Here is a 24,763-nt window from a genome sequence, read left to right as displayed (position 1 = left end):
CAGGAGGAATCCTTACAAGTATTGTCTGAAGTACACTAGAAACAAGCATGCAGCTAATCTTTTCAATTCTGACAATACTGTCAGAAACACCTGATCTGCAAATGCTTGTTCGGGGTCTATGGCTGAAAGTATTAGAGGCAGAGGATCAGCAGGACAGCCAGGCAACTGGTATTGCTTAAAAGGAAATAAATATTGTAGCTACCATATATCTCTTACCTCAGGTTCACTTTAAAGAGAGTCTGAAGCCTAAAAAAACACCTCTTTTTACTGGGCAGTCCTCTTCAGCAATAAGACCATAGCTGAAACACTGCATTACCATGGCAGAACAATCAATTAATACCCACAAAATCCCTGGGGCAAAATTCGGATCTCCTTCCGTGTAGAGGCAGAGCTTTGTGCAGTAGCTCTGCTTCTGCTCGCGTCAATCTCTGCCGATCTCCACCTTCTCCCATCCCTCTCAGTCTACTTTCACTGAGAGGGGTGGGGAGAGGCGGAGATCGGTGGAGATTAACGCGAGCAGAGGCAGAGCTACAGCGCAAAGCTCTTATTGCTGAAGGAGGCTGCCCAGTACAAAGAGGTCTTTTTTTAGGCTTCAGACTCTCTTTAAGCCATATGACACACAGATGAAAAGCTGTCATTAATTATTCAGAAATATTGAATAACATAATTTATGTGTGATTTCCAAATATACATTAATTTATTTTATAACTAGGCAACTGAGTAACACTAAACGGCTAACTTTGACATTTTTTTTAATTGTGAGATACAGTGAAGTTCACAAAATTCTTAAAACAAAAATGTTAAAGGAACCAAAGAAATGGACTGCACAAACCTGGCCTCATTTACTCCGATGAACACACTCACTGCAGCTTTTCAAATGTGGATGTCATTCTATAGAGAAGCATTGTGTATTTCACTGTATACACCTGCCAGATGCTTACAATATATCTGCCAAATGTTTTTTATGCTTTTGGCAGACTTCTTTTTTTAGGCATATAGATTTCCATTATAACCCAAATTCTGCCCACACAAGGGACAAAAGGCAACTTTTTTTCTCAGTGCGGCCAAGCAAACACTGCTCATGGATGCCAATGTGACCTTTCACGTTACAATATAAGGGGATTTCACACATGGCTGTGTGCTTGGCTGCCTGAATGCAAATGGTAACAGCAGTTGTATAGCTAAAGCTGACTTTGCCAGAAATTCCTCTCTTTCTTTGGCAATTCACTGTGAAATCAACCACCCTGCATGACTTTCATGACTATATGACTCTGATATGCCCCTCTAGTGTAAACAAACATATGTCAACTTTGCAGAGGCAGAGATAGTCCTATAGTGTCTGTAGCAGTATTGACCTGAAGAAGCGGGCTGAGACCCGAGAAACGCGTTGTCCTTTTAATCGTGCTGAATAAATAATTTAATCTTTTTATATTTACCCTGTGGTTTGGGTTCTTCCATCTGGAGTGGTAAAGACACCTCCCTCCACCTTATTATTATTTTTTGTTTCATCACATTACCTATTTTTGGGCACCTGAAAGAAAAGTACTTCTTATTTGTATGTGCTACATGTATTTTATATTTTATGAATTTAAGTGATAGTGGTCCTTTAAAGAGCAACTGAAGTGAGAAGACTATGGAGGCTGCCATATTTGTTGCCTTTTAAACAATACCAGTTGCCTGGCTGTCCTGCTGGTCTGTTTGGCTGCAGAAGTGTCCTAATAACACCAGAAACAAGCATGCAGCTAATCTGTCAGATCTGACAATAATGTCAGAAACACCTGATCTGCTGCATGCTTTCAGGGGCTATGGCTGAAATTATTAGAGGCAGAGGATCAGCAGGGATGCCAGGCAACTGGTATCACTTAAAAGGAAATAAACACGGCAGCCTCCATATACCTCTCTCTTCAGTTGTCCTTTAAATCACAGTAAAATGTATGTGCACTGTCTACATACATTAATTTTACCAGCCATTAGCAGACAGACTCCTTTGTGCCTAACCTTACCCTTTGCTCTCTCAAATCGCTAGCTATAAGTTTTGTAATTTAATGCTTTCCACTTCCATTTGCAGACCACTCTGCATGCCCAGAAACTCAAATGGCATTTTTTCCCAATCCTAAAACTGAGCCTTTGATTAAACTTCTAAAGAATCTTCTTATGCACTAAAGTAACCAGCAAACTCTGTCACAACTATGTGGCCTTCTGCTGTCGGAACCTCATGGGATGGCTGTGTTTGATACATAAAACCAAGATAAAAGAGTTAAAAGTTGCCAACATTCTTGATTCTAATGATGTCAGTGTTAGCACTAGTGAGGATAAGAGTAAATGCACATAGAGACCAGTGGTGTAACTACAATTCATGAAGCCCCCCCAGCAAAACTTTTGTCCCCTCCCCATGTTTACATTTCTTCCCTTGCCTCCCCTCGGTGTCCTTCATGGCCTTAGAGGCCACCTCACAAAGGTCATAAAACAGGGGTCTCAAACTCAATTTACCTGGGGGCCGCAGGAGGCAAAGTCAGGGCCTCATAAGGGATTTCACAATCGCGGTGCATCCCTGCCTCTGCCCGCCCCTCTCACTCTACCTTCACAGAGAGGGGCGGGGAGAGGAGGCGATCCGTGCGGCGATTGACGTCAGGAGGGGCAGAGCTGAAGCTGAAAGCTCTGCCCCTTCCAAGAAATGCCGTCGGATTGCCACCCGGGAGCGATTTGGGGGCTCTGCAGCCCTCGTTTAGCGGCAGGGATGCGGCAGATTACTTGGGAGCACTGAAGCAAACTATAAGGAAGCTTTTGCTGGCGAGGGCCACAAAATATTGTATCGAGGGCCGCAAATGGCCCGCGGGCCGCGAGTTTGAGACCCCTGTCATAAAATAAAGTGTGGCCATCATGATCTTCAAGTGTAGCCACAAAAACTCCTGATCTGAAGTATAGTCCCCGGTATCGTGGGAAAGGAAGGTTGCTAGTTGGGAGCCCCCCAGCTCTGGGTCCCCCTGCGATTGCAGGTGCTGCTCCCCTCTAGTTACATCCCTGACAGAGACTTAACAGTCATGTAACTAAAAAACTTTACATGGGGCTCTTTAGTGAACACTGTGAAGAAATAAGAGCAAGGAATGAATATTAACAATTAAAAGCAACAGCAGATGTAAGCAGTGGCAGGAGGATTAAATGAACATATCGGTTTCAGATGTGCGTTTTCAGGTTATGATTTAATGTATCACAAGATTGGCCTTGGAAGACTTTTGAAGACAGATACTATGTAAATGCTGTTGCCCATTTTTCTAGGTCATACAGATACAGTTCTTGCTGAAGTAGCATTCTCTATGCAAAGATTCAGCTCCTAACAACATTATAATAAGTAGCACATAAAACTCTTCCTCGGCAAACAAGTCATATTTCAAGTGCCCTTTAATTTGCACTAGTCAGTAATGACCAGAACATCGCCTTCACGCTCATTTAATAGCTCCTTCATCTTCTGGTTCAGTGTTGAATAGATTCCCTGTAGCTAAGGAAATGTTAAATTAATAGAACTGCAAAGTCACATTCAACATAATGAAGCTAAACTGTAGCAGTGATGAAAACAGGAGGGAGAAATACTACCTTTTTTTTTGTTTAAGATGACAGAATTTGTATTTTCATTTAGATTCCCAATGTATATTTTATCTAGAGTATACTGCTTGTCTTACAGTAAAATAAATCAATAAAAATTCAGAGTAAGCATGCAATAAACCAATAAAAATACAGAATAAGCGTGCAAACATATTTTCAATATGAAATGTAACATTCTAAAGGTTTTCCACAATTACTAAAACTGGGTCCTTGTGTCTAACACTGTTAAAGTCTACCTAAATCCTATATAATACTCTGCCTGTGTCCCTGTGTCCTCCTGTGTCCGTGTGTCTGTGTGTTTAGGCCAAAAAGCGTGCGTGCCACACTTGTGAGGACTTTAGACAGCACAGGAGGACGGGTGCAGGGGGCGAGTGTGTGCACATGTCGTCACGGCCGCTGTGTTTTGCGGGAGTGTGTGTGTAGCAGCCGCGTACGTGTAGAGGGCGTGCGGGCGATGTTGCGGCAGCGTTGGAGGAGGTGACAGGGGGGAGGGGGTTGTGATGGCCGTAGAGGCCAAGGCCTACCGCCCGTTCTTGTAACAGGCCTAAGGTCTAGTGTAAGATAAATGCTTAGCAATGGGCGGCTGCTGATTAGCTCAGCACTGCTGTTTACTGCTAGCTCATACAACAGCTCTTGGCTCTTGTGGAACTTTATGGTCACTGACCCCATGTGAAGACCTGGAGCCTGCTCAACAAACATTCACAGAACTGGCCACAAGACAAAAGAGATATTCTAGAGAAGCAGAGGCCAAAAAGACAAATGCCCTCCTCTCCAAAGAACTACCCAAGGTGTACTCTCCACCACATGGCAAAAATTACAGTAACAGATTAACTATTGGCAACAGGGACTAAACAGTACTGGAAGAACATATGGGAGAATGCAAAGGTGCCTAACACCAGAGCAATGGGGTTACAGGAACTGGAACCAGACCATAGAAACCTCCCAAAACAAGTCCCATCATACTAGCAGACATCCAAACATGAGGCAAGACTATAAGGTGCTGGACAGTAAAGGCCAAAGTAGTCCCAGTCCCAGTCATAAGAGCACTCAGGTCAGTGACCCCTAAGCTAGAGTGGTGACTCCAATATTCCAGGAACATCAGAAATCTCTGTCAAGAGAAGAGAATCAGTTAAGGCACTGCACAGGACCCTCAAGCTCATTGGACTCTGGTAGAGGACCACAGCTTGAGGAAAAACACATTCCACCCATGTGGGGTGAGTAAAGGATTTTCTTTATATTAAGACAGCTTGTATAAATGTGGAGCAGTCGCTCAGAATCATTATTACATCTTACAGCTGACTGGCTTCTTATGGTCATTTTTTGCTCCAGTATTCATTGCACTTGTCTTAATAAATTATTCCCAATATGTTGGAGCTGATAGGAAAAAAATCTGTGCTTTTGGTTTATAAAGAGATTTACAGAAAAAAAAGCTTCCATCAAGTTTAGATTTAAGCCCTGAAAGAGTTGTTTTTGCCTTTTTACAACTCTAAAAAGAATGTTGTACTTGTGATTGCTGCAACTAACGCTATATGACTCTGCTGGCAAGACACAGATCATCAGATTGAATCACTTTGTGTAAGCCTTTCAAAGATATTTATAATTAATGTGCCTCTGTGGTTTTTCCTTTTCTAAACCATTCAGGCTTTAAAATATTTACTAGTCACAATGTAATTCATGGATTGTTGTTTTGCACTGGGACAGATATAAAAGAATGTGACCTTTTCTGCCAGATATTTCTCAGCAAGATGTGATTATATAAGAATTAAACTTTATAGGACATAACAAGGTCTGGTGAAATAGATTTCTTCATGATAAACTTCCCTCAGTGAAGCCTTGCTTTCCATATATGGAATCTCTAGTCACTCCATCCTGACCATTACATTCAATGAGCTTTGCTGGTCATATTTTCCTATAGAGCACAAGCCCAGCAACAAATGGGAAATCAGTTTTAGGGATACATGCCTTTAAAGGAATTCTGCAGTGAAAAAAGTGCCCAATTTGGGTACCTACCTAGGTAGAGAGAAGCCTCTGGACAATGCAGAGGCTTCCCACATCCTGCTCCTCCGTGCAGTTCCTCCGCTGGGTCCAGCCAAGAACCGTCAACAAGCACTTGTCAATGGCTCGTGCCTGAGAAGTAGCATGGGCCCAATCGGGCTTGGCGCATCACTGGTATGATGAAGTGTAATTCCAAAAAATGACTGGCCTAATTGTATACAGTACAATAATATTTTCTCTTTGGCCAGAGGTCGAGATGGGAAATCCAACTGGTCCAAACTAAAAGCTTACTACCTCAGCTTACTGCTTGCTGTGAGAGTTCATTTTCTGTAGACTAATGAGCCACGTGGTCTGGTAAATTATCATATTCTGAAAAGTGATTTCACTGCTCTCGCTCTGGGGACACATTCTATTTGAAAACCCACGTTTCCAGGATTCGTGCATGTTTACTTATGAAGTTTAAATATCTGATGGAGGGGGTACGAGTAGTACTCCCATACTGTACACAAGGTGGGGAGGTCCAGAATTTTACCTTACATGAGGGGCCTAAGATAGGATTTTAGTGTATCTCCTATGGAGTTCAAAAATATTTATTGATTTTGATGACAGCCCTCAGCCCTGAACAAGAAAGAATAAATAGAATGGACCATACAAGACACAAAGCGGATCAATCCTATGCAAAATAAGTTTCAAAAGACTACACTATTTTTTCAAAAAGAATTGGAAAACAATTCTTATGGAATCCTGTAGTTTCAAAGTCAATATTACAAGCACCTAAACAATAACTAAACCACAATAGGCATTACAATGGATTTGGAATATATTATTAACACCATAAAGCAAAAGTCACACTATCACTGCAGCTTGCGAACTAGACAGACAGCTTTTTAGAGCATGACCGTTAGTGAACCGTTAGTGTTAGTAGGTTTAGCTGTGTTTACTCAATATATCTTGTAATGCCATACGTAGAATATGGAAAGCACCAGTAGATAAAACATAAATCATGGAACTTCCCTACATTTTCACTATGCATAGTCAGAGAAACCATGGATAGCCCCTTGCAAGTACAGTTAAGACTGATATTGTAGTCCAGCTGCTGTATATAAGGTTTATAAGTTTACAAAAGAGCAGGATTATCCACCAGGCAACCTAGGCAGGTGCCTGGGGCCATGTGGGTGTCAAGGGGCCCATCTGCCACCTTCTCTGACCTCTCTCCACTTCAGCTTACCAAACAAACCACAAGAGGGCCCCAAATCTACTGCCTTGCCTAGGGCACCCATTACATCTTAATCCATCTCTGTTTTACAACCGGACCTGTCAATTTGGTCATTTGTTTCAGTGAGGCTTGGAATAATCTCCAGTTCCCCCACTATGCATTGAGCATCATGTGACCCCAAAACAACCAATCAGTGACCAGCAGAATGAAGAACAGCAGTGTTCCTTTGCTAAATAAACCCTGGCTTTTTATAGATATGCTACAGTTGATATTTCATTTTTCTCATACAAAAGATGCACTGATTTGATATAGAAAGATAGACAAACAGACACCAGTAGGTAGGTAGATAGATAGATAGATAGATAGATAGATAGATAGATAGATAATAGAAAGATAGATAGATAGATAGATAGATAGATAGATAGATAGATAGATAGGACGAGGAAGAACAGATGTGATTTGAAAGCCAAGGCAATGAACACATCTACACTTTTCATTTTGCTGTTGAAATGAGATTTTGAGATTACTGTAGATAATTTCTTATTAATATGCCATTTACCAGTTCAGCTGTTCATTTACATGTGAAAAATTTATTCACAGATATTTTGTAGAAAAAATAGGCGGCGGTATCTTGTTCTTTTCTTAACAGTAAAGATTAATTGTAAAACCATTGGTTGCTGTCCCATACTTTGTGATGAGCAGAACAATCAGGATTACCGTATATACTCGACTATAAGTCTAGAAATTTAGGTCTGACTCACTAAATAAAAGTATAGAGGTCAACTTGTACTCGAGATGGACCTAAATTTCTGACTCATAGCTGAGGAGGTGGTGGCTGCAACTCTCTCCCAGCCTTTGCAGAGCGATCCCCAGTGGCCAGCATGATTTATAACCTCCCCCCCAGCATCACCTTTTGCATGGAAAATAACAACTTTGTATAGATTAACTCTGATATGAGAAGGTTTTAGACGCATCCATTACCGGCCATTTGCACTAATTTACCCAGTGGTAAGTGACACTTTCTTGATAAAGGAAATGCCAAGAAAACACAGGTTAAAACATAAAACTCCTGGCCACAACAAGTAACATGAAAGGGCGGGGTAAAGATACTAGACTGCAGAGCTTACTAAGCAGGAGGAGTGGATAACTGCTGCACTTGGGGACCTAGAAGAGTTATTGGCTGCACTTATGGGCCAGGACGGGTGGCTGCAATACTTTGTGCAATGCAGTCATTATCCTCTCCCCAAGTGCAGCCATTAACTTTGCTGGGTAGACTTATACTGGAGTAAAAAAAATCCAGCTTAAGAGGGTCAAATATTGGGGTTGACTTATACACAAGGTCGACTTATATTCAAGGATACACAGTATATTGACAGACCCCATATATACACTAGTAGGAAAAACATGTTATGTATCTACCTATCTACATCAAAAACATCCACATAAGTACATTGACAGTAATAATTCAACTGCCACTGGCATTCAAGGCAAGGTTATCAGAATTATTACAGAGGCACCTTAATCTGGGCATTGGGCAAGCCTACAGAAGTACATAAATTAATATTTCTCAAATGTGAACAGTTCTCGCAGAAGCCATCATTACATAAGACTGATGGAGAAATTATACTCTTTTTCATTGTTTTAAAATCTTTTTAATTTGTCATTAGGGGCTTCACCCACCTACATTACATTTTACCCATACAGGCTCTGTTTCTATAGCTTTATCGTGCCATTTTTCCTTTTCTGGAGAGTGACTTTTCCTCTGGAATGTGTGGTGAGACCTGAAATACTATCCAAGTAGTGAGAGGGTCATTAGGGAAATATACTGTAGTAGCTGACATAGAGGTGACTTGTTTTGTGAATATGCACTTTGAATACAATTAATTTTCCTTCCTTTGATACTAACATACTCCACCATACTGGCTCCTAGTAGTATGCCCTTTAGTATTAGTTAAGGTCTAAGGAGAATTACTTTTGGAACAGTTGCTTGCTGAGGTAAATTTTAGCCTCTGAGTAACAAATACGGAGTTCTGAATATGTTTGTCCTTTTCAAATTTAAACAAGTTGATCCAGACCATGGGTTTTTGTCAGGGCCGGCGCTTCCATAGAAGCAAAGGTGCCCCTCCTCCCCTCTAGCTATGGTGACCAATGAGAGTGGGAATGCTGTGTGTTTACCCTGTATAGGAAAAGGAGGAGGTGAATAATGGGAACCCAAAAAATTGTTTTTTAGGGGACATATGATGGACACCTAATGTTATTGTGTTATAGTGGGGATTACTTTTGGAACAGTTGGCTGCTGAGGTCAGTTTTAGCCTCTGAGTAAAAAATACTGAGTTCTGAATATATTTGTCCTTTTCAAATTTGAACAAGTTGACCCAGACCATGGACTTTTTTTTTTGCCACACTTTTCTATGAATTTTCACGCAAGAAAATCTAAACGATGGCATGGCACATACAGACATGGCATCTTTGTAGGCAATATATTGTCAGCATAATCACAAGATAAATAATCAGTTCCACCAGCCAGGGGTTTTCAGCTTTTTTTTAAACAATGAATTACAAGTCGTACTGTTGTCTGCTGATCAACTGAGCAAGTTCACCATACAGTGAGTGGGCCAATTTAAGCAGAAGGCAGCACCAAGCAATAAGTAAAAGTCCATACACACACTCAACAAAAGTTCCTGCAAACAAACAACCAACATCACGGAAACAATTTTACCAGTGACAAAGATAAACTACGAGTCTTTCGAACGACGTCAGCACACCAATATTTTAAACGACCAACTCATTTAAACATTGCATGCAAGTGGAAGTGACATTATGCATAGCATGTGCACATTTTGTAGATCAATGTCATTTGAACAATATTGTACACACTTGGCCAACTGCACAAGGTCCTTATTAAATTCACTTTTTCTCTAAAGTTTTCTAAGTGATATTTTAACACCTTATCAATAAAATACCTTTTAAGCTACCAGCAAGCAAGAAAATACTCAGGTTAAGTTTTGACAGTACCTTTTCACCTACTTTTTGGTAGTTAATTGTAGAGTGCTGAAATGTTATTTTAACCCTTTCTGGACCAGCACCCTCTGCCCCCTTAAGGACCAGAGGGTGCTGGTCTAGCAAACCGCCGCTTCCCGATGAATCGCCGCAAGTTACCGTCGCTCCCGCCGGACATGCCGCTCTGTCCCCGCCGCAGGCTGCTCTCTCTGCCGTCGCTATGACAGCAGTGCGCTGGTCAGGAGCCGCTTTCATTGGCTCCTGACCCTGTCACTCCATGTAAGCCAATGGGAAAGGCTTACATGAATGACAGGGCCAGGAGCCAATGAAAACGGCTCCTGCCCGGCTCACAGTGCTCTGCATCATAGAGGCGTCAGGGCATCACATTGCGGCGGGGGCAGAGCGGACCGAGCGACGGGGACGGGCGAGGACGCGTGGTCAATGGGACGTAGAGCTTACGTCCGGTCAGGACCGCAGCGCCCCCTGCCCGCCGTAGATTTATACTCGCTCGGTCCGAAAGTAGTTAAACAGATGATGAAAAATTGTCTCCTAGGAGAAAACTTAGAAGAAAAAGTGATTTGAATAAGGCCCATACTGTTGATGATGAATGTAGATGAATGCTTCAAGCAACTTTTGTTAAATATGTGTACAAGACTTAAGACTTTAGGTAATCAATGAGGCCTGAGGCTCAGTTCACTCTGCAAGGCAAAATGTCATGTTTTGCTGTATCATAGTGGAACACGAAAACGGATGGTGAACAGATCCTAGGTTATTAACCACTTGAGGACCAGGGGATTTTGCGCTGATCTGTGCAGCGTGGGCTCTCCAGCCCACAGCACAGATCAGCAGGCAGCCAGGGTGGCCAGACTTCCCCCCTTTTTTCCCCACTAGGGGGATGTCCTGCTGGAGGGGTCTGATCGCCGCCGGCACTATGTGGGTAGCAGGGGCTCCTCAAAGCCCCCCTCCGCAGCGATTTCAGGCCTCGCTCCCTTTCCCTCCCTCCCGACCTTACCCTGGGCAGCGCAGGATGGAGATCCGTCCTGCACCGCCTCTGATAGGCTTCAGCCTATCAGATGCCGGCGATCCCCGGCCACTCAGAGGCCGATCTCCTTTACGGCGCTGCTGCGCAGCAGCACCGCCGTATGATGTAAACAGCTGGGATTTCTTCCCCACATGTTTACAATTAGCCTGCGAGCCGAGATTGGAGGCTCGCAGGCTGTTCATGGAGACACCCTCCATGAACTGACATGGAACAGCCGCTCGAACGAGCGGCCGTTTCCATGGTAACACCACTTTGACCTGCCGATGCCTATCGGCGTTAGGCGGTCGTTAAGTGGTTAATAGGATTCACACTGTCATTTAGAACTCAATCAGATCGCAACGCAAACACAAAATCCCAACCTGCTGCATTTTTCCAGACCTATGGTGGAAACACATCAGCTTAGGCTTGATGTGAAGCAAGCCTAACTGTTTTTTGAGTACTTCGATCACAACAAGTCAACAAGAGTTTTGACCATCATACACCTAGCCAATTATGCGCCGGATCAAGCCGCGTGCGCGCGGATCGATCCCCGCTGGCGCTGCTTATCACCCGCTTGATTCCCCGCTATTGTCCGCCAGCGGGGATCGAGCGGGGAATCTATCCTGCAGGTCATCGGACCTGTAGAATATTATCAATCGAGCCATCAGCGGCTCGATTGATAAGGGGTGAAAATGCCATGTATGCCCGGCATTAGAGAGCCAGTGACTGTTAGTTGCACAATGCTATCCTTGTACTCCTCTCCATAAATGCTTCAATTCCCAGAAGTATAACCTTTCTGCTACTGCTCATTTATTCCAGGTGCTTTTCATATCTCAGTGTGAAGTGATACGACAGTCTATTTACTATATAACACATTCTTGATGGACTTCTAAAAGTTTCTTTCCTGGATTTGAAAACGCAGTGAAATCCAGCTGTTCCACGGTTCAGATGGGTACACACAACAAATAATAAGTGTTATAGAATAATAGAAGTGGGAACCTTCTCAGTCTCCAGATGGCCTCAGTAATGGAAGAGATTAAAAACTGAGTGTTAGTAAGTGAAAAGTCACAGCTTTTAACATATGCTTGCAAGTGAAGATTTGTTCTGGGACGAGCGTGGTGGAATATAGGAATCTGACTCAGACGGAAAAATATTTTTGTGTTCTGCTTAGATCTCATATAAAAAGTACAAACTCCACTAGTACAGTCAGGCTTTAGGAATGCCAGATATTTGTACAGCAAGTACTGTATATGTATATATAGTTACAGTATGCAGTGCAACCTCACACAAATTGTGAAATCATGTAGGAGACGTCACCAATGTTTTCCAAGTGCTGTCATTAGCTGGAGTCTGTTTTTGAAATCAGAGGTATGAGACTGGTACATCAACATATATATATATATATATATATATATATATATATATATATATACATACACAGTATATATACACATATATATATATATATATATATATATATATATATATATATATATATATATATATATATATATATATATATATATATATACATATATATATCATGGTGTCACTTACATTACATGTGTCCAGACAGCCTAAATATAGATTTGATGAATCTGGGAGATGTGGTCTTGGACAACATCCTGGAGATGTGATACCTGATGAGAAATAACACAGAGGTGAGAGTTGGTAATAAGGTATTATTACCCTGTTAGATCTAAAGTGACTTTGAGTTGGGACAACTGGCCAGTTGTGAGAACATAAGTGCACTTCACTTTTGTGAAGGTCAATGGTAAATAGTTACTTTCAGCTCCAAACTAGACAAATAAAAACAAGGCAAAGTTTAATTACCCAATATAAGTTCATGGTCTCACTGAATTTACATGAATAGGCCTTCTGCACCAGAATGGAATCTCTTGTGTGTTTTTTTTCCTTTCTTTCTTTCTTATGGAGCAATTGCAATTGCACATAGCAGGAAAACATTTTTCAAAACATTCTAATATAAAAATCTAAAAATTCTAAGTTGGCGCAACATTATGTTAATTTTATGTTAATTTATTTGGCTTGCAAATGGAACACTCAAATTTAACTGGTCCATTTCCAAGCTGCATACATTTGCATACCATTTGCATCAACTTATAATTATTAATATATTGTAAAAATTATTATTGATGTACAGTATATAATGCCATTACCAAGATTAATAACATACAAAGCCTATAAAAATATTATATGATCCCTTTGCAATTTTCATGATTTTCTCCATTGTATCATTTGAATCACAGTGGATTCGAATAAACAAGGGGCATCTATTTTTGTTTTAGATGGTTTATTTATATTCTTTGTCATTGTATAGTGCCTCACAGAGAGACTACTGTATATAGCAGTAGGTGAAAGCAAGGATTCATCATTTCTGAGTTTTTGACATTGTAAAGAAAATGATCGAGCATTTATTTTTTTGTTGTTGAGCTTTTTTAATATTCAATTTCTGGATAACTCTGCATCATTTTGCATTGTTATTGCTTGTGTAATATTTTTTTGGGTTTCTACACAGATATAATAACTCCCAGGATTACACATGATAGATGATTAGTTAGTAAAAGATGTGCGTTGAAATGAAGCTGAGTTCAACCATCCGATCATATGGAGGCGAATTTCAGGATTTCTTGTAAACCACTACACATGATTGGAGTTGGAATCGAATGCCGCTTCACTTCACAGAACGTTTCTGCACATTCTCTTTATTAAATCAACCCCACAGAACTCAGTTGAGTATGAAAATGTGTATTTAAACATTTTGAAAATGTGATGTATTCTGAAAAACATTCACATACATATTTGAATGATACTAGAGGCCGTTTAGCGAAGTTTTATTACAGATGTAAATGTTTGTCTACACCTATGATGACATTTTTTTTTACCCTAAATACTTACCTCTATAGTGGTAAGCCTCTAAATAATCCAGAGGCTTCTCTGATCTTCCTTTGTACCCTCCACCGCTCGCTGGGACCCTATTCTTCTATGCAGCTGCAAGCATGGCTGCACAGCGCAGGCACAAGTACAGACCCCGCAAGGCACTCATGCGCAGAGGAAAAAGCTGTGCACAAAAGGCTCCATACCCAACCGCAACAAGATATTTGTCAAGGCTTGAGGAGCATGGGGGATGCCACTACTGAGGTAAGCCTTTCATTTTATTTTGTTACAGGTACCATTTAAAGCAGAACTGGTCAAAATTAAAATCCTTCAGTAGACAGTAAAGTGCTGTTAGCAGGAGACACATGCTTAAAGCCCAATCTACACGATACGCAAAACAATGGCAAATCGAATTGAATCTAATCGAATCCAGATCGGACATGTTGGATTTAATCGGATCGTAAATAGAATCGTAATCGAATCGTATAAAGAATCGTATCGTGTAGATGGGGCTTTAGACTTTCAGATAAGATAAGCAAGTAAAAGTTGTCTTGAATTCTTGTGCTGCTGGATTACAAACTCAACATGTATACAGAAACCGTGACCAATAATTGAACTTCATCCCAATCAGTAGCTGATACCCCCTTTCCCATGAGAAATCTTTTCCTTTTCACAAACGGATCATCAGGGGGCTATGTCTGGCTGAGATTGTGGTGAAACCCCTCCCACAGTGGGATGTCAGCACCATGGTTCTGACATCACACTGTGGGAGCCTTGTTGCATTGTGGGAAATTATAGCTGTTTCCAAATGCCAAAAAAAGCAGCATCTCCTTCCACTGATATCACCTGTCAGCAGTAAAAATGTCACCATGTGATAAATGTCAGAATGTAAATCAGGGAGAGGAAAGATTTTACAATGGGCAAACACTGACTAAAGAATTTATACATAATTATTGTAAAAATGAAGCACTTTTTTTTATTACATTATTTTCACTGGAGTTCTTCTTTAAATACTGCAATAATGTCTGCTGTTTTGCTTAGAGATCAGCTTTAAAGTTGTGTACACACCTGTGATTGATGTCTCCCGTCGGGTGTCAGGAACTGATCTCCTTGGGCAACAGACAGCTGACGATGCACTGTGCGGGGGAGGGGGGTGATGGAGCAGCGCATGTGTGACATCACACGGCAGGCGGGGGAGCGGTGCGGTGGGAACAATAGAATCTGCCGTCACTGAAGGGGAGTAGAATCTATTGGGTCCGGGGCTGCTGTATAGATGCCTGATTATGGGCTGAGGCAGTCATTATTGGCCACCTCAGCCAACTTGAGGCATTTGTACTCAGAGATGAGTAAAGGGGCCGTTTATTTTACTTCCTCCAGGGCTTCCTCCAGCCACATAAGCATGGATGCGTCCCTAGCCATCCTCCCGCAGTCCTCCATCTGCCGCAATCAACCCCTGGTACTTGGCTCAGTCAGGCTCAGGACGGTGAGGGATGCATCCATGCTTATGGGGCTGGAGGAAGCCCCGGTTAAGTAAAAAATGGCCCCTTTACTCATCTCTGGGTCCCTTTAAACACTTCAGGACCATAGGCTTACACCCCCTTAGTGACCAGGCTAACAGTCTCCTAGCGGCGATCGCCACTGGTAGACTGATGGTGGAGCGGAGCTCCATCACTGAAGCGGTCCCCTGTAAAACCCTGCCCCAGGACTTGACGCCTTTCACTGTTACGCGGCCCTGGGGCGGTAGGGAAGAAGTTAAGGATTAGAGTACTTATAAAGCATACTTATCTTATTTCCAATGTTCAGCCTGCCACTGTCACCCCTTAGGCCCCCACAACCCGTTCAACATGCGTTCTTCTCCCTAAACTGTATTCACATTCATAGGTACCAGAAACCTTGAGTCACTGCATGATGCTAAACAGCAAATAGTAGCTGGCCTAACCATTTATTTTACTGAACAGACTGTCTACTATCTTCTACACCAGGATCGTTGAGCTTTTCAGAAGAGGGGGATGGCGAATGCAGGAAAGCAATGAATGAATTGGCTTTGTTCTTGGGGAAATCCAACAAGCCCATTGGCTAGTCACCCAGAGATTGGTCATGTAAGCTTCAGTCTTCTGGTGCCCATAGGCATTAATAAATCGTAAGCCGTATTAAGCAATGCACAGCTTGTGTCACCAACCCCTCCCTCTAGATTGTAAGCCTTTGGCAGGGCCCTCTCCCCTTGTGTATCATACATGACTGTGTGCACTTTACCCAGAATTTGGAACTTGTTACCACTACCACTCCAGTTTATGATCTGGCATTGTACTACTGTCTGCATTGTGTTGTGTATCTTTTTGCTATTACCTGTATTATTGTATCTATTGTCTATTACCTGTATTGTTCTGTCACCCCTGTTATCATTGTCTGTAACCTTATTTATTGTACAGCGCTGCGTAATATGTTGGCGCTATATAAATCTAATAAATAATAATAATAATAATGGGTACTGTAAGAATTAGAGACTACTGTACTTTTACATCATCCTAACTGAAATCTCACAATATTTTACTTGGAATTTTATTTGAATGGTATAACCTCAAACTTAAAATTCATTGCAGCAGAAATACAATATTCTTGGTAAGCCACATGAGATACTTCAGCAAACTCCAGAATAATGCATGCGTTTGGCCTGAGGTAAAAGTCAAGCTTTCTTGACCATTTAATACATCTAAGCATTCGCTGTTTTTCCACGCTGTGATACAAATCGGCCCAGATACTTTAATGTCGTGCACAGTGCAATTCTGTATTCTCATTTCTTCTCCCAAGGCCTGTGGCTAGACGCTCCTTGAATTGTGCTCCTCATACATGACAGTAAATGAAACAATTATGTGTACTGGGGCAATCTGCTAATGTGCTGTCACATTTCCAGGTCACTACATATATTGATGTGGTGACATTTCTCATTTACGCTATTTAAAGTTCACATTGAAACATTATTTTATTTTTTTTTACTTTTGCCTGCAGCCCTGTAATATGCATGGAAACTCACAGCAAACACTTAGTGCGGCATCTTGAAGCTTTAATAATTCCTTAAATTAATGACTGGATGATCTAAGGGAAGTAAACACAAATTAATGTTTTATTTACAAATACTTTCATATGTGATTCTAAATCTAGACTAGTGGAGAGGCAAGAACCAAGGTTATCACTTAATTGGTCAACAAAATGCAGGTAAGGAATGGCAAATAGATACAGCAAATAAGCCATATAAAGCTGGCTACGATAATATATTTACCGTGCTACTAATTATAGAAGCATCACTTTGTATGATCTACTGTTACAGTGCAAGTAGAAAAAACAAAGTCTTGTAAAAGTAATACCTTTTAATGGCTAAGGCCCGGTTCACACTTGCGGTTTAATAAAAACCGCACCGGATGTCCGGACCGCACCGTATCCGGACCGGACCTGATCCGTACGGTTCCTATCCGGATCCGGTCCGTTTGCATCCGGTTTCCGTGCGGTGTGAACACGGTTGCGGTCCGGATCCGGTTTCTTAAGGAGATAACATCCTTTTAATTACCTGGGGTCTGGGAGGTCAGCAGAAGGGTCTGGGGTCATTGTTGGAGACAGGTGGACGTGTGGAGACCATCCGTGGATACAGAGACTGCAGTTGGGACCATGGATCCAGGCATTTACTCGTAAACCTGGGAATTCTCTCTGTTGTTACTCGTAAACCTGGGAATTCTCTCTGTTGTTCGCCTCCTTCAGCAGACATGTTGCTGGCAAAAAGAGCTCCAGCATGAAATCGCTGCTGCCCCACTCTTCGCTGGGCCCATGTGGTCCCCATCCAAAATGCATAGGAAGTGAGGTAGAACGTCCGGTTTTTGTAGCCAGTGTGTTGTGCGCTCTCCGGCTCTCATTGCTTTGTATTGGCCGGATGGTGCAGTCCGGCTCCGCTCCGGATACGGCTGCCGGAGGAGCCGGACCAAAAAATAGCGCATGTTGGAACGGACGCCGGAGTCCGGATCCGGCCCGGATCCGGTCCGGCTCCGGTCCGGCAGAACGGACGCATGTGAACGGACGCATAGGCTTTCATTGCCATGCCGTGCGTCCGTTCCGTCCGTTCTGAAAGCGGTCCGGCTCCGGCACGGCGATTCCGGACGGCCACCGCTAATGTGAACCGGGCCTAACTGAGAAAGTTAAATTATGCAAGCTTTCTGGGATCTAGTCTCCTTCTTCAGGCATATTTCCAGATGTTAGATGAAGTAAAGCACTGATGCAAGTAAATAGTAAACACGTAAATGGCAGTTGTGCTGGTTACTGTTTAGCAGTTAGATGTCAGGTGATCAGCAGGCTGGAGCCAGTGAGCTCATGCAAGTAAACATGAAATGTAGCAGGTTTCTGAAGATCATGAAGCCAAGTCAATCATGTTACAGTGCAGAAAATTATAATGCTAGCCATACAACAGGGGGTTGGGCATCTAGTCCAGCAAACAATCCATATCTAACTAACCTAGAATCACGGTGTAATGGTCATTTTTCTGCACTACATCCCACAATTATAATCAGATGTCGGCAGAAATCTGTTCAAAAGTGGAACAAACTCCTCTTCTACCATGTGCTTTGTACTCGATGATGCAGTATAAAGAAAGCTATATGGCAACCTTTCCCCTGAAGCTCCCCTGCATTCAATCAATAGAAAACATGTTTCCCATTTGAGTTTTGTTATAATTTTTGTCATATTTTATTCAAAATCAATTGACTAAATCATAGTGTTTGACTAGTTTTAGTCATGTATATACTGTAGTTGCCATCAGTGCCTCCTCCTCATCCATTCAGTTGACTCTGACTCTATATGACCATGGCCTCAATTAAATAAGCAGTTTAGACTAGTCTGTTTTTAGTCTACTGATGGTTTGGTGTAATGTTTTAGACCTGGTCTAATATTCAGTAATTACACAATTCACAAAGGCAAACAAGGAGTAACCACGCCCACTTTTTCTGACAGAGATTAGACCAACTGATTTCTTGTCAGTAAAGTAATTCTGCGAGGTATTTTAGATGTGGGGATGGAACCTTTTGAATTAATAATGCAGGAGTTTAATTGTATGCAGAGGAGAGCTTATCAAAGGAGAATGATGTCAGTCATAGCTACTTGTTTGTAAATTGCATCTTTTGATCATTTACCCTGCATTACCCACCTAATTACCAAATGGTTTAGACCATTTCTAAAAACAGGTCTAAAACATTTGGAAATAGTGAATTCTCCTTTGATGCAACTGACCAAACCATCAGTAGACTAAAAACCATCAGTAGACTAGTCTAAACTGCTTAGTGAATTGAGGCCCATATGTACTTCAGCACACCAGATGTCTTGTTTAACCACTTGAGGACCACAGTCTTTCTACCCCTTAAGGACCAGAGCATTTTTCTCCATTCAGACCACTGCAGCTTTCACGGTTTATTGCTCAGTCATACAACCTACCACCTAAATGAATTTTACCTCCTTTTCTTGTCACTAATACAGCTTTCTTTTGGTGCTATTTGATTGCTGCTGCGAGTTTTAGTTTTTATTATATTCATCAAAAAAGACATTAATTTTGTCAAAAAAATGACTTTTTTAACTTTCTGTGCTGACATTTTTCAAATAAAGTAAAATTTCCTATACATTTGAGCACGAAAGTTATTCTGCTACATGTCTTTGATAAAAAAAAAACCATTCAGTGTATATTTATTGGATTGGGTAAAAGTTATAGCGTTTACAAACTATGGTGCCAAAAGTGAATTTTCCCATTTTGGAGCATCACTGACTTTTCTGACCACCTGTCATGTTTCATGAGGTGCTAAAATTCCAGGATAGTATAAATACCCCCCAAATGACCCCATTTTGGAAAGAAGACATCCCAAAGTATTCACTGAGAGGCATGGTGAGTTCATAGAAGATTTTATTTTTTGTCACAAGTTAGCGGAAAATGACACTTTGTGACAAAAAAAAATGGAAAAAAGTTTCCATCTCTTCTAACTTGCGACAAAAAAAATGAAATCTGCCACGGACTCACTATGCTCCTCTCTGAATACCTTGAAGTGTCTACTTTCCAAAATGGGGTCATTTGTGGGGTGTGTTTACTGTCCTGGCATTTTGGGGGTGCTAAATTGTAAGCACCCCTGTAAAGCCTAAAGGTGCTCATTGGACTTTGGGCCCCTTAGCGCAGTTAGGCTGCAAAAAAGTGCCACTCATGTGGTATTGCCGTACTCAGGAGAAGTAGTATAATGTGTTTTGGGGTGTATTTTTACACATACCCATGCTGGGTGGGAGAAATATCTCTGTAAATGACAATTTTTTGATTTTTTTTTTACACACAATTGTCCATTTACAGAGATTTTCTCCCACTCAGCATGGGTATGTGTAAAAATACACCCCAAAACACATTATACTACTTCTCTTGAGTACGGCGATACCACATGTGTGGCACTTTTTTGCACCCTAACTGCGCTAAGGGGCCCAAAGTCCAATGAATACCTTTAGGATTTCACAGGTCATTTTGCGACATTTGGTTTCAAGACTACTCCTCACGGTTTAGGGCCCCTAAAATGCCAGGGCAGTATAGGAACCCCACAAATGACCCCATTTTAGAAAGAAGACACCCCAAGGTATTCCGTTAGGAGTATGGTGAGTTCATAGAAGATTTTATTTTTTGTCACAAGTAAGCGGAAATTGATTTTAATTGTCTTTTTTCACAAAGTGTCCTTTTCCGCTAACTTGTGACAAAAAATAAAATCTTCTATGAACTCACCATACTCCTAACGGAATACCTTTTGGTGTCTTCTTTCTAAAATGGGGTCATTTGTGGGGTTCCGATACTGCCCTGGCATTTTAGGGGCCCTAAACCGTGAGGAGTAGTCTTGAAACCAAATGTCGCAAAATGACCTGTGAAATCCTAAAGGTACTCATTGGACTTTAGGCCCCTTAGCGCACTTAGGGTGCAAAAAAAGTGCCACACATGTGGTATTGCTGTACTCAGGAGAAGTAGTATAGTGTGTTTTGTGGTGTATTTTTACACATACCCATGCTGGGTGGGAGAAAAATCTCTGTAAATGACAATTTTTTGATTTTTTTTTTACACACAATTGTCCGTTTACAGAGAGATTTCTCCCACCCAGCATGTGTATGTGTAACAATACACCCCAAAACACATTATACTACTTCTCCTGAGTACGGCGATATGACATGTGTGACACTTTTTTGCAGCCTAGGTGCGCTAAGGGGCCCAACATCCTATTCACAGGTCATTTTGAGGCATTTGTTTTTTAGACTACTCCTCACGGTTTAGGGCCCCTAAAATGCCAGGGCAGTATAGGAACCCCACAAGTGACCCCATTTTAGAAAGAAGACACCCCAAGGTATTCCGTTAGGTGTATGGTGAGTTCATAGAAGATTTTATTTTTTGGCACAAGTTAGTGAAAAATGACACTTTGTGAAAAAACTATAAAAATCAATTTCCTCTAACTTGACAAAAAATAAAATCTTCTATGAACTCGTCATACATCTAACAGTCCTTTTAGATGACAGGTTGTATTGGGCCTGATCTGATGGATAGGAGTGCTAGGGGGGTGACAGGAGGTGATTGATGGGTGTCTCAGGGGGTGGTTAGAGTGGAAAATAGATGCAATCAATGCACTGGGGAGGTGATCGGGAGGGGGTCTGAGGGTTTGGCCGAGTGATCAGGAGCCAACACGGGGCAAATTAGGGCCTGATCTGATGGGTAGGTGTGCTAGGGGGTGACAGGTGGTGACAGGAGGTGATTGATGGGTGTCTCAAGGTGTGATTAGTGGGGGGAATAGATGCAAGCAATGCACTGGTGAGGTGATCAGGGCTGGGGTCTGAGGGTGTGGGCGGGTGATTGGGTGCCCTAGGGGCACATAGGGGTCTAATCTGATGGGTAGCAGTGACAGGTGGTGACAAGGGGTGATTGATGGGTAGTTTAGAGGATGATTAGTGGGCGTTTAGAGGAGAGAACAGATGCAATGCACTTGGGAGGTGATCTGACGTCGGATCTGCGGGCGATCTATTGGTGTGGGTGGGTGATCAGATTGCCCGCAAGGGGCAGGTTAGGGGCTGATTGATGGGTGGCAGTGACTGGGGGGTGATTGATGGGTGGCAGTGACAGGGGGTGATTGATGGGTGATTGACAGGTGATCAGTGGGTTATTACAGGGAAGAACAGATGTAAATAATGCACTGGCGAATTGATAAGGGGGGGGGTCTGAGGGCAATCTGAGCGTGTGGGCGGTTGATTGGGTGCCCGCAAGGGGCAGATTAGGGTCTGATCTGATAGGTAACAGTGACAGGTGGTGATAGGGGGTGATAGGGGGTGATTGATGGGTAATTAGTGGGTGTTTAGAGAAGAGAACATATGTAAACAAAACACTTGGGAGGTGATTTGACGGCGGGTTTGCGGGCGATGTAATGGTGTGGGTGGGTGATCAGATTGCCCGCAAGGGGCAGGTTAGGGGCTAATTGATGGGTGGCAGTGACAAGGGGTGATTGATGGGTGATAGGTGATTGGCAGGTGATTGACAGGTGATCAGTGGGTTATTACAGGGAAGAACAGGTGTAATTAATGCGCTGGCGAATTGATAAAGGGGGGTCTGAGGGCAATCTGAGCGTGTGGGCGGGTGATTGGGTGCCCGCAAGGGGCAGATTAGGGTCTGATCTGACAAGTAACAGTGACAGGTGGTGATAGGGGGTGATTGATGGGTGATTGACGGGTAATTAGTGGGTGTTTAGAGTAGAGAACAGATGTAAACAATACACTTGGAAGGTGATTTGACAGCTGGTTTGAGGGCGATCTAATGGTGTGGGTGGGTGATCAGATTGCCCGCAAGGGGCAGGTTAGGGGCTGATTGATGGGTGGCAGTGACAGGGGGTGATTGATGGGTGATTGACGGGTGATTGACAGGTGATCAGGGGGGATAGATGCATACAGTACACGGGGGGGGGGGGGGTCTGGGGAGAATCTGAGGGGTGGGGGGGTGATCAGGAGTCCCCAGGGGGCAGTTTAGGGAATTTTTCAAAAAATAGCGTTGACAGAAAGATTTGGGAAACTGAGTAACTTTAAAGTTAATTTCTCCAAATGTGAGATACTCAACTTATCCGTACCTAGACATAAGGCTAACTCCATACAAAAAGCATTCTCCTTTGCCTGGAAGGAAGACTATATTACATACTTGGGCCTAAAGATAACTAAAGATCCTACCCGGTTATATAAAGAGAATTTCATCCCTCTCATTAAAAAATTCACAGAGGACCTACAAAGATGGGATGCTATGTTCCACTCCTGGACAGGACGCATTAATATTTTAAAGATGAACCTAATGCCGAGATTGCTATACCCACTTCAGACATTGCCAATACATATTCCAAACAAGTTCTTTAAGACGATCTCAAGCATGTGGTCCAAATTTATTTGGAAAGGACGCAGGCCTAGACTTGCAGCAAGACTCCTATATAGAGCTAAAGAAGACGGGGGGTTAGCATTACCTGAACCCAAATTGTATCGTCTGGCCTCTCATTTAAATAGAATTAAGGACTGGGCATTAAAATCTCGTCAGTGGGCAGTATTGGAAGATGAATTGGCACATAGGGGACTCAATTCAGCAGTTTGGATTCATAAGTCGGAAAGAAAGAAATATGGTAGCGAGTGGCCTCAAATCACGAGAGTGACTTTAAGCCTCTGGGATAGATTATTGAGACAGCACCGGGTGGCGTCATACTTGAGCCCCTTAACTCCAATATGGAACAATTACCTATTTCAGCCAGGTTGTAGTCAGGGGTTCCCAAACAGACAAGCCCTAGGAGAGGACATCACGCTGGGTAATCTTCTGCCTTCTGGGATACCCCCTACCAGACAGGAACTGACAGACAGATTAGATGGACTTGAGTTCCCACAATTCGCTTATTTACAATTGACACATTTCATAAGGCAGTGTCTGAAGGAGGGGTACACGGTGAGAGAGCTCTCAGGAATTGAACGACAGGTGTTTGTTAACCCGCCAGACAAACAGGCGCTATCAATTTATTATAAAAATCTCTTGCACATTGTCTATGACTCTACCCCGACCTATATTGAAAAATGGCATTTAGAACTCAATATGGAGTTCCCAAAAGAAAAATGGGACAAGGCTTTTGTCTTCGCAAATAAAGCCTGTATCTCTGGACGGGCAAAGGAGAATGCTTTTAAAATAATGTCGAGATGGTATAAAACACCCCTAGTCTTGCATAAAATTAACCCGGAGATTTCCCCATTGTGTTGGCGTTGTGGACTAGAAGAAGGTTCAATGTTGCACATCTGGTATGCTTGCTGTCGCATAAAGCCATTCTGGTCAAAAATTTGTGCAATCACTAGAGAATGCCTATACTATCAGTTAGAAGACAGCCCAGAATCCCTGCTCCTCTTGATGCTACCTATGCCAATTAAGAAATTTAAAAAATCTCTAATTAGGCACTTCTTAACGGCAGCTAGATTAACTATACCTAGGTATTGGAAATCTACTGAAACACCACCAATCAAGGTGTGGAGGTCAGAGGTAGATCATATAGAACGCATGGAGACATTAGTACAAGAATCGCATAGTAAACCCCTTTCGCACGCCAATTCATGGATAATGTGGCACATATATACAGAATCTGAAGCGGGAAAACGGTTGTTGGAGGAGACTGATGGGTAAGGCGGTACACAGATACAGAGGCCTGGAGGTTATGGAGGTTAGTTAAGAGCCAGTCAAGCCTGGATAGCTTGAGCAGTGGTCCACATAGAGGAGAAGAGAGAGGGTGGGTAATGGGTAAAGGGATAGGGGGGGAGGGTTACTTTAAGGGGGACAAAAACTGGGTTGGCATTAACAGGTTGGATACAGATTTGGCATAGATAGATGGATATATAGCAGATATTATGTGTAATGACATGAGGTTTTTGTGCACGTTTATTGTGGTTCTGATTTGGAATGTAGAATTTGTTGCAAGCAATGCCATTGCTGTATCAGATGCGTTTTCTATATA

The 24,763-nt window shown here is 42.3% G+C and overlaps 1 long non-coding RNA gene across 1 annotated transcript; it reads right to left on the bottom strand.

Moving 5' to 3' along the window:
• Positions 1 to 3,301: 3,301 nt before the first annotated feature.
• Positions 3,302 to 17,756, bottom strand: LOC137561474 (uncharacterized). Its single transcript, XR_011030027.1, has 3 exons — positions 17,290 to 17,756; positions 12,390 to 12,472; positions 3,302 to 3,496 (listed from the first exon to the last, which is right to left on the bottom strand). It is a non-coding gene; the product is annotated as an uncharacterized lncRNA (long non-coding RNA).
• Positions 17,757 to 24,763: the final 7,007 nt, after the last annotated feature.

This window comes from Hyperolius riggenbachi, chromosome 3 (genome assembly GCF_040937935.1).
Source record: "Hyperolius riggenbachi isolate aHypRig1 chromosome 3, aHypRig1.pri, whole genome shotgun sequence".
NCBI classification, from domain to species: Eukaryota; Metazoa; Chordata; class Amphibia; order Anura; family Hyperoliidae; genus Hyperolius; species Hyperolius riggenbachi.
Note: the sequence above shows the minus strand (reverse complement) of the source record. Positions and strands in the feature narration are given on the sequence as shown.